This window comes from Oreochromis niloticus, linkage group LG9 (genome assembly GCF_001858045.2).
Source record: "Oreochromis niloticus isolate F11D_XX linkage group LG9, O_niloticus_UMD_NMBU, whole genome shotgun sequence".
Lineage (NCBI taxonomy): Eukaryota > Metazoa > Chordata > Actinopteri > Cichliformes > Cichlidae > Oreochromis > Oreochromis niloticus.
The window spans coordinates 23,290,308-23,299,386 of NC_031974.2; the positions used below are offsets into that span (position 1 = coordinate 23,290,308).

Consider the following 9,079-nt stretch of genomic DNA (forward strand, 5'->3'; position numbering starts at 1 on the left):
CTAAAACGGGAGAAAGGTTTTAGTTTTACCCTTTTATCCTGTAAGGAAAATTACTTTAATTTCCATATAAATTGATTCTGCAGTGTATTGTGAATTACTGATGTCCTGTGCAGATCTACATTTTTGGTTTGTCATTTTTTATGTTTTGTTTGTTTCTCTGTGACTTATGTCGACACTAGTTAGTCTTTTCTGGGACGTTATTATCCTGTTCCAATTCCCAATGGCAGGTAATTATCTTGACACTACTGATCTTTGGCTACCGATAGCAACTGGGTTGTCCGATGCCGCTCGGTGAGCTAACATGCGAGTATTTCATTGGTTGTTACTGCACTGTTTCTGATGGAGTGTTAAGTATGCACTGTTTATTTTGGACAGCAGGTGGAGCGTGGGAGGGAACCTCTGTCATGTTTCCCAGTACTACTCCTAACCATAAAATTTTTTTTGGAGTTTGCGTAGCTCAGTTTTCGCTGGAAACTCGCAAATGTTGCTGTTACTGGGACGAAGTCTTTTTTTTTTTTTCAATTATTTTAGCTATAGAAATAAATAAAAAACGAAATGCTATTAGTTATTAGTGTTGTTGTTGATTCAAAGTTATGTAAATGAGTAAACAAGCTGGTAGCTTTACCTTGCATCTCAGCTTTGTTTGGAGATGGTCATTTACAGATAACTCGTTATATCAACCAGACACCCAAACTAGTGTGCTCATTTGCTGCTTTTGTTAGCTCAAACACTTGCGCAGACCAAACACTAGGAAGTTCCTCATTTGCCATACTGACAACATGTGTCATCTGAATGGAATGATTCATGGACAGATGCTAAGAGGGCACAGCAAACATGTGCCTTTATCACAAGAGGGGCGTTGTTTCAACACTGACTCCCTTTTGTGTGATCTCTCACACCACACACACGCCCAAGCGCGATGCCTTTTCACCATTTCAAATTATAGCAATGGAATAATAACCATTCGCCAAGCCCTAACGTATCCTAACCTTTAAACAAGTCTCTGTCCTAAAATTTAATGATTTTACACACACATTCACGGTTAAAAGATGCACTTGGCATTAAAGTGTATGGCTCTCACTTTGTCAGATATTAATTAAGGAATGTGGTGCAAGTATTCCTATTACTAATCCTATATGTGTATTTATTTATTTATATGTATATTTATCTATTTAATCAAATAAAGGAGTAGGTAAAGTAGCTGGTAATGAAAAACTTTTCTGTTAAGCGTCCCTTCAAAGTAATGCGGTTTTATTTTGAAAGTGATACTCGGAAGTAGCTTCGGTGTGCTTGATTTGCTTGACATTAGTAATTCTCTTTCATGAGCGCATTGGGGAATACCGAAATGGCAAGATCCGAGCCGATGTGATTGACCCCTGCGAATATTCGGAAGCCATTTATCCCAAACAGGTAGCATACCTTGCTGATCATATTAAGAATAATAACTGCAGGTGCAAAGTGCGCAAAGCTCGTAAATGCATGTGTAATGTTAATATCATGCAGGCTACGTTTACTGGCACTGACCTGACTCTGTGGGGGTCTTTGTCATCAAAGACAGACGAATGGCTCTTGGTTTTAATAATGAATTTAAACATTCAGATTCTCCTGCAATCTTAAGCTCGTCTGTATTTAAAGGTTATATGTATTTAACAAAAAAAAGAAAAAAAAACTAGCGCTTTATTATTTAGGACGCCAATGCGCGTGACTGCAGCGCTTCCACTTAGCCTTTAGTAGGTGATAAATTGTCATTTTGGACATAGAGGTCTTTGTGGAGTGACGTCGCACTCACGCAGACTCGCGACGAACTTTTAAATAAATCACTTAGCTAAGCCTGCCTTAAATATGTACGAGCTGTAGAAATAACAGTAAAACATCTGTGCGCTCTTACATGGAGGATGTTGACAGCTGCGCGTGAATCCGTGGTTAAGGAGAAATTGTTTACTTTTGCGCTTGGCACGGTGATGTTGGAGTATAGCATGTCTGTTTGTGTATGCGAGCATGAGAGAAAAAGTGAGACCACTGGCATCAGTCCCAGGTATGCCCAGGCCACCTAGAATAACTCTGGCATAAGTTTCTGGGACTCGTTCATGTACTGCCTTTATCACTGCTAATTTTCTGTTTGGCAGCATAACAAATCAAACAGCTGCAAAGCAGGAGTAGACTTTTTCTCTCCCCCCCCAACTTCATAGTGAAAGACAGAGAGGGCTGGCCTGTTGTATTATTCAGCGATTTGATCATTTGTTTGGAGTCTGTGCTATATATATTGGTGTCCAGGCCAGCTGAGCTCTACTTCCCACATGGGAGTAAAACCATGAGGACAGCAGGAGTATTCTACTGCAAGAGCGCGCGCACACATCCACACACACACACACACACACACAGCTGAGTAGCCGATGTTCTAATTCATGGGTACAACAGTCTGACTGAATTATGTAAACTGGCAATTAATATTTCATAGAATATGAGCATAGGAGAAAACATCGCAAAATGTCCTGTCACTTCTAACTTCAACTTCTAACTTCAAATATAAACACAGCTTCAGTGGAAAAAATGTCTGCACTTACAGATCTGGCAATGATAATGAATCCCAATTAGATTCACTTATGTTCTATCATAAGACAGGTTCTTTATTGAAAGGTGTGGGCAAGAATTTTATATCTCATTTGGTTCTACCAGTAAAGCCTGGGACATTTACTCATGCAAGCTAAATGAACCAGCTGTTTACATGATGTAATGTTTCAAATGATATTTCTTCTTTATTGCTAATAAACCAGTCATACCTATGAGCACAATCCAGTGCCCCGATTCTCATATTAAGTTAGAGAACAGCCGTCTTATCTCTCTTGCTTCCTCACACGTTTGGTCTGTCAGTCGTACACGGACAGCATCTGCTGGGTCTTGCCCATCTTGACACCATTTTGAGAATGACAGCTGAGTGGGAGGGTGCTCAGATGATGACAGAGGAGGCTTCCAAAAATAGCCACGGTCTACCACAACTTTCTCTGGAAATAGCCACAAATGGATGTGAAAGTGAGGCATTTTTAATATATACTTATACATAATTTAAAAATCCTGCATTTGACTTGGGGAAAATCAAACCAACCTTTTTTTGTGACTGAGTGTTGTGATGTCTTCTGAGGTTTTTTATTTTCCTTGAAAATTTTAAAGTAGTGGCAGCAAATAAATGCAGATATCCAGACTGATACAGCCAAAGAAATCTCATAATAGCAGATTTTAATTGAAAGAAATGTGACAACAAAGCCTGAATCTGCTCAGTGCTGAAGGACAGCCTCAGCCAGACAGATTGCTACAAAGGGCTTGAATATAAGCAGAAGGATTTAACCTAAATCTCCGGGGCAGCACAGTTCCCATCATGCTCCATGCTTACTCCAAGTGATATGACAGTACTTTCCTCATTCTGCTTTAATGACCTCTTTAAGTGTGCTCTTTGGTTAATGTAATGCATCAGATTGCCTGTTTATATTTCCCATCGCTCTCCTCGGCATTCCTTCTACTGAATTTGCCTCCTCTGTATCCATGGTGTCGCCCGTACCCTAGACTGAGATTAAAATAGATTAAGCAGGGATTAGGTCATAAGATAAGCGGAGGGAGGGATGTATTCAATGAGTGCCTGCATAGCCTGCCGCGTTACATTCTTCTTGTCAACAAAAACTGGTGTTGCCATTGTGTAAAGTTATTTAGGAGAAGCTGCACAAATTCTGTCCATTTCAGCGATCTTTCCATAAAAGTGGTGCAGATTCCACTGTCTGTGGGTCACTGTGCACCTGTGCAACTTGAAAAGGTGTGTCAGTGTGTGCTGCTGTGTGCGCCAGGCCCTGCTATGGTGAGGTGTGTCAGCGATGACGGATGTGGAGGCGACCTATGAGGACTTCATCGCCTCTCGACGATCTGGCCGCAGGAATGCCATCCATGATATTCCAGACGCCCCTGGAGAACCGGGCACCACTGATCTGTCAGAGAGTCTGGCACAGCTCAACATCAACAAGTCAGGTGAGCAACACGATGAAGAATGAGAACATATTTTGATGGTGACATTAATAATTCATCAGGGTGGTAACACATCGTCTCTTTTCTACTTGTGTTCAGTTGAATTCTATGGATTTTCCAACAGTGGATGATTGTTGTTCTGATTTCACACTATATAAATAAAATTTAATTGAAGTTCTTCAGTTACATTTTACATATATGTGACTTGGTGACTTGGTTGCTGCATCACTGACTTCACCCGCAGTTAAATTTGCATGAAACAGACTTTCCATTGTCCTCTTTCTTCACTGTTTTCCAGGTGATGAGGGAGAAGATGCTGAGAAAAGCCAGAACTCTCCAACTAAAGAAGAGCAGACTCAAGCTGAGGGAAGCTAAGTGCCACCGGACATTTATGGACTCCAGCAGCCACTTCTTTTAGTCTATCTGCTCCCTGTATGCTAAGCCTCTGCCTGGCCAGTTGCATCTAATGACTGTGAACAACAAAATCTTCTATTGCCACTATCCTGCCATCAGGAAGTCATCACTATGGCAACCACAGCACAGTCTCTCTCTCTCTCTCTCTCTCTCTCACTTGTAATTGGGTGTGTTCCAATTTCCTTAAAAACCCTCCTTCCTTTGCTGCCTTTTGTCCAAGGCTGCTGATATCAGATTGGATGTAATTTAAGGTGAACTAAACATGATGTCAACAACCAAAACCAGCCCACTTTTGACTGTGAGTGGTTTTGAGTGGAAAGTGGAGGGTGGAAATCAGGCTAGTAAAGGTTTTTAGAGCACCCTTAAGTGTAGCCACAGAATTAAAAATTGTCTTCCCCCCTCTCCTCGTCTCCTTGAATTAATCACCGCTGATGCGACTGAAACACAGACGGCGACTGGACATCTACTGATCTTGCCTCGACGCCTGAACACGTGCTCCCTCCATAAGTACTCACTATTGACCGTTTCCTATTTCCATGGATCTGTGTATTGGATTGATGGACGTTATCCTGCAACTGCACTCAGCAGCTCAAAGGCCCTGTTGTACTTTGTTGCATGTATCCACCCATATCTAAATGGGTATTTTTTATCATCATTTCAGACATCCCATTTGAAGTATTACACTGGTCAAACAGGGTCCAGTTTTTGTTTTGTTTTTTTAAAAAGTAAGAGTCAGATCACAGGATGTAAAGCATTTTTTTTTTCCAAGTTAGGAACAGCATCATGTGCTCCTCGATCTGTCACAGGCAAAATGAGTGTCTGTTTAGTTTTGGTGGCTGGCTTCACTGCACCTTGCTTTACTCTTGCACACTGACCCATAACTTTGAGTTCACTATAACTACTCGCTAGCCTTTTGTTGTTTGCACTGCCAGGCCTCACAAATGAAGCCAGGGAGTACAAATTGTACAAACCCAAAATTGTGGGTTTTTCAAACCATTGTTCTGCCAAGGCAATATTTTCTTTTGCTTTGCTAATTCAGGACCTGGACTACTTCCCATAATTGATGGAACCATGAATTCAACTCTTTACAAGAAAATACAGAAAGAGAACATCTGGCCATCGGTTTGTGGTCCGAACTTCAAGCACACTTGGGTTATTGAGTAGGACAGTGATCCAAAACACACCAGCAAGTCCACCTCTGAATAGCTCGAACCAACAAAATGAAGGTTTTGGACTCCTAATGAGATGTTTTTCATGACCTTAAAAACACTGTTCATGCTCATAAAACCCTCCAATGTGGAGGAATCAAAACAATTCTGCAGAAAAGACTCACTCTGCTACAGCAATGTGAATGACTCATTACCAATACTTGCAAAACCTCTTGCCTGCAGTTCTTATTACCAAGCCTAGCACCACCATTTATTAGGCTTAGGGGTCATGTACTGTTTCACACAGGGCCAGGTAGGTTTGGATAGCTTTTTTCAATTAATACAAGAAATCATCTTTTTTTCTTTTTTTTTTAAAAAGCATTTTGTTTGAACTCGGGTTATCTTTAGGAAAATGCTTTTTAATGACGCTGTAAACAATGAAATTGATTGGTTGGAAAGTAGGATTTCACCCTTACTGTACATCTTATACTTCAATAATTGTAATCAAAACTGGCTGCTCACTGTCTGCAAATGTGTCCGGTCTAACTTGTGATGGCCTTGGATGCAGGAGTTCTCCTTACATGCAGGGTATCTACACACATTAAGTGGTTTTCCCACAGTTTAACATTGCACTGCCATGTATTATACCCAAGTGTGTAATTTGGTTGTGGTGGACATCAAGGAAAAACATTTATTTGCTACTTAAGATTTGGAAATTGCACTACTGATAGCACTGCAGTGTGGTTTATTAGTGTGTGCTGTATGTGTAAATTTTCGTAGATAAGACGACTGTTAGAATGAATCATTTGTACTGGCACACTGTCAGTTTTGCAATTCCCTTTTGTAATCCGTTTTCATAGTTTCGTTTTAACACCATTACTGTACTCTGTCCAGTTTAGATCTACTAAGGAAATATGTGGGCATACATTCTAAAAATGCTTTATTACTTTTTTATATCTTGCAGCTGATCATTTTGTTTTCATTGTTTAGTTACCTTCACTAAGGAGGTTATGTTTTTACTACCGTTTCTAGTTATTTGTCAACAGGATTATGCATCTGCAGCTACCTGGATGATTTTCAGGAAACTTGGAGGTAACGTGGAGTATGGGCATATAGGAAGAAGCTGTAAAAATTGGGCGGGTGGACGGTGGGTGTAGTAAACCTTTAGTTTTAACCTGTTAAAAGGGATTAGTGCCATTTTATAGTGCATCATAGGACTATGATAACTTGTACTTTGAGTCCAGTGTAATGTGATTTAATGACCGGTACTGTTGCAATTTAGGTGAGCTAAAGAACTCAAGCTGTTGTTCCATTTCCCACTGTTATTTTCAGTATTTTATAAAATTCCCGATTTAGTCATGTTATTGTGTTATCAGAGGCATTACTATGTAATATACTCATTTTTGACTTTGTCGATTTGGTTAGTTTTGATGTGCAATTAAATTTTACTAGTGAATTAATCGAAAGTGTCAAGACAAATTAATGCATCCTCAGCAGAGGGGGCTCAATAAGCAAAGTCTTTGTCTCCCCCTGGTGGTCAACCTAAGCTATACTATTAAGCAACGGAAAGGCCCAATCACTGAGCACTTCTGTTTTGTAATCGATATCAGACGATGTAGAACGATGCAATAGATAATGCAAGCATTCACAAGTCACTGAGGTCATGTACCGTTACTTAAGGTCAGTTTGATAGAAAAATACTATGATGGCTAGCTCACGTGAAGGAATTGGTACTCTCCTATAATAGACCAACGCATTGTAAAAAGAAAAAGGAAAAAATGATGACTATGTTTCTCTTCCTGATTAGATTCTGATTAGTCAAGTGCTAGGCAATAAACACGGTGATTATAGACACGCAATGATGGTGGTAAATAAATTTCAGAAGGTCATGACAAACCGACGTGACCTTCTGCACACAGTGTAACAAAACTGAGCTGTTTCATATGGTAATCAGAGCAGTGAGGGCTCCTTTCACTGATACCAGAGTTGTTAATGTTAATGATGTAACAGAGCTGTATCTGTAATGACAGAGCAGCTGAGTGATTATTGTTGTTATAGGCCTTTGTAATGAAACAAGGCAACTTATGGGTGGAGCATTTTCTTCACAGTTTTTCTCGATTACTTTCATTCAGTGTTTCTTCCTTGTTCTGATGCTCGGTTTGAACTTCAGCGTGCTGTCTTGACCATCGTATCTAAATGTTTTGAGTTGCCGCTGATGTGAAAGGCGAATTAGATATTTGCATTACTGATTATTAGGTACGCTTGCTCCACTGCTACAGTAGTTGCTAAATGTATGTAGCATGACTTTGTATACATTTCCTTTGTTTTTTCTGATACATTTGGTTTAATGAGTATTATTTTTGCTTTACCGCATTTCATCAATTTTGCAAAGTTAAAAAAATCCTTCACATTTCAGTTTTTGTTTCAGAAAATATTTTCTATTTTTCTGATTTTTTTCAAAAGTAAGCAAGGTTATGGGAAAAAACTAATTTTTTTTATGTTTAAGTCTTTAAAGGGTTGTGAAAGGTGTTTATTCGTTCATCACACAGTTGAAATGACTGACTATTAATGTTTTGGCAAATGTGAAAAATCCCGTATTTTTTTTGAGAAATACATTAAGAGTGGTAAGAGTGACTTTCCTGCCTAATTTCCAGACTAATTGAGAAAAAGTATGAAGTATGAAAAGATAAATAATGGATGTTGTAAGGTTTTTAATCATGATGATGTTAGGAAAAAGTAGTGCAAAAATGTTGGCCTAAATTAAAAGTGAAGAATTTCTTTGAAACTTTAGAAAATTGCTGAAATTGAGAAATGCTAAATATTATAACTGAAAGTATAAGCATTAGAAAACAGGAAATTAAAATATATACTATCAGAGAACATAACACTAACTACTGTGTGGTACAGCTACATGCATTCAGCAACCACTTTAGCATCTGCTCAGCTGCTTGTTAATACAATTATCTAATGAGCCAATCACATTTCAGTAATCCAAAACATTAAGTCATGTAGACAGACATCCTGCTGAAGTTCAAGCTGAACGAATGAGGACAAAAGCTGAGTGAGTATCTCTGAGTATGTCCAAAACTACTGATCTACTATGGTTTTCCCACAAAACGATCTCTAGGGAGGGATGATTATACAGAGAATGCTCTGAAAAAGAAAAATACCTTCTTGCATCTGAACGCACAATCTAGCTGACTGTGATGCACATGGTCTGCAGCAGCAGAAGACCACACTAGGTTCCACTCCTGTCATGTAAGAACAACAAACTGAGATTACATGTCGCACTGACTCATCAAAGTTGGACAATAAAAGGTTGGAAAAATCTCAGAATAATATAATAATAATGCAGTGTGCACAAAAACAACGACAAAGGTGCTATTGTGGGTAGGAAGTGTTAAGAGTAGTGAGAATGATAATTCTGATGGGAGAGTTGCACCAGAGCGATTGAGAAACACTGTACCTTGAAGCACAACAATCATATTTCACATGGGAACAATTTGACA

The 9,079-nt window shown here is 39.2% G+C and overlaps 1 long non-coding RNA gene across 1 annotated transcript; it reads left to right on the top strand.

The window, feature by feature from the left end:
- Positions 1–1,289: 1,289 nt before the first annotated feature.
- On the top strand, positions 1,290–7,030 carry LOC100692611 (uncharacterized). Its single transcript, XR_001224203.2, has 3 exons — positions 1,290–1,410; positions 3,834–4,011; positions 4,307–7,030. It is a non-coding gene; the product is annotated as an uncharacterized LOC100692611 (long non-coding RNA).
- Positions 7,031–9,079: the final 2,049 nt, after the last annotated feature.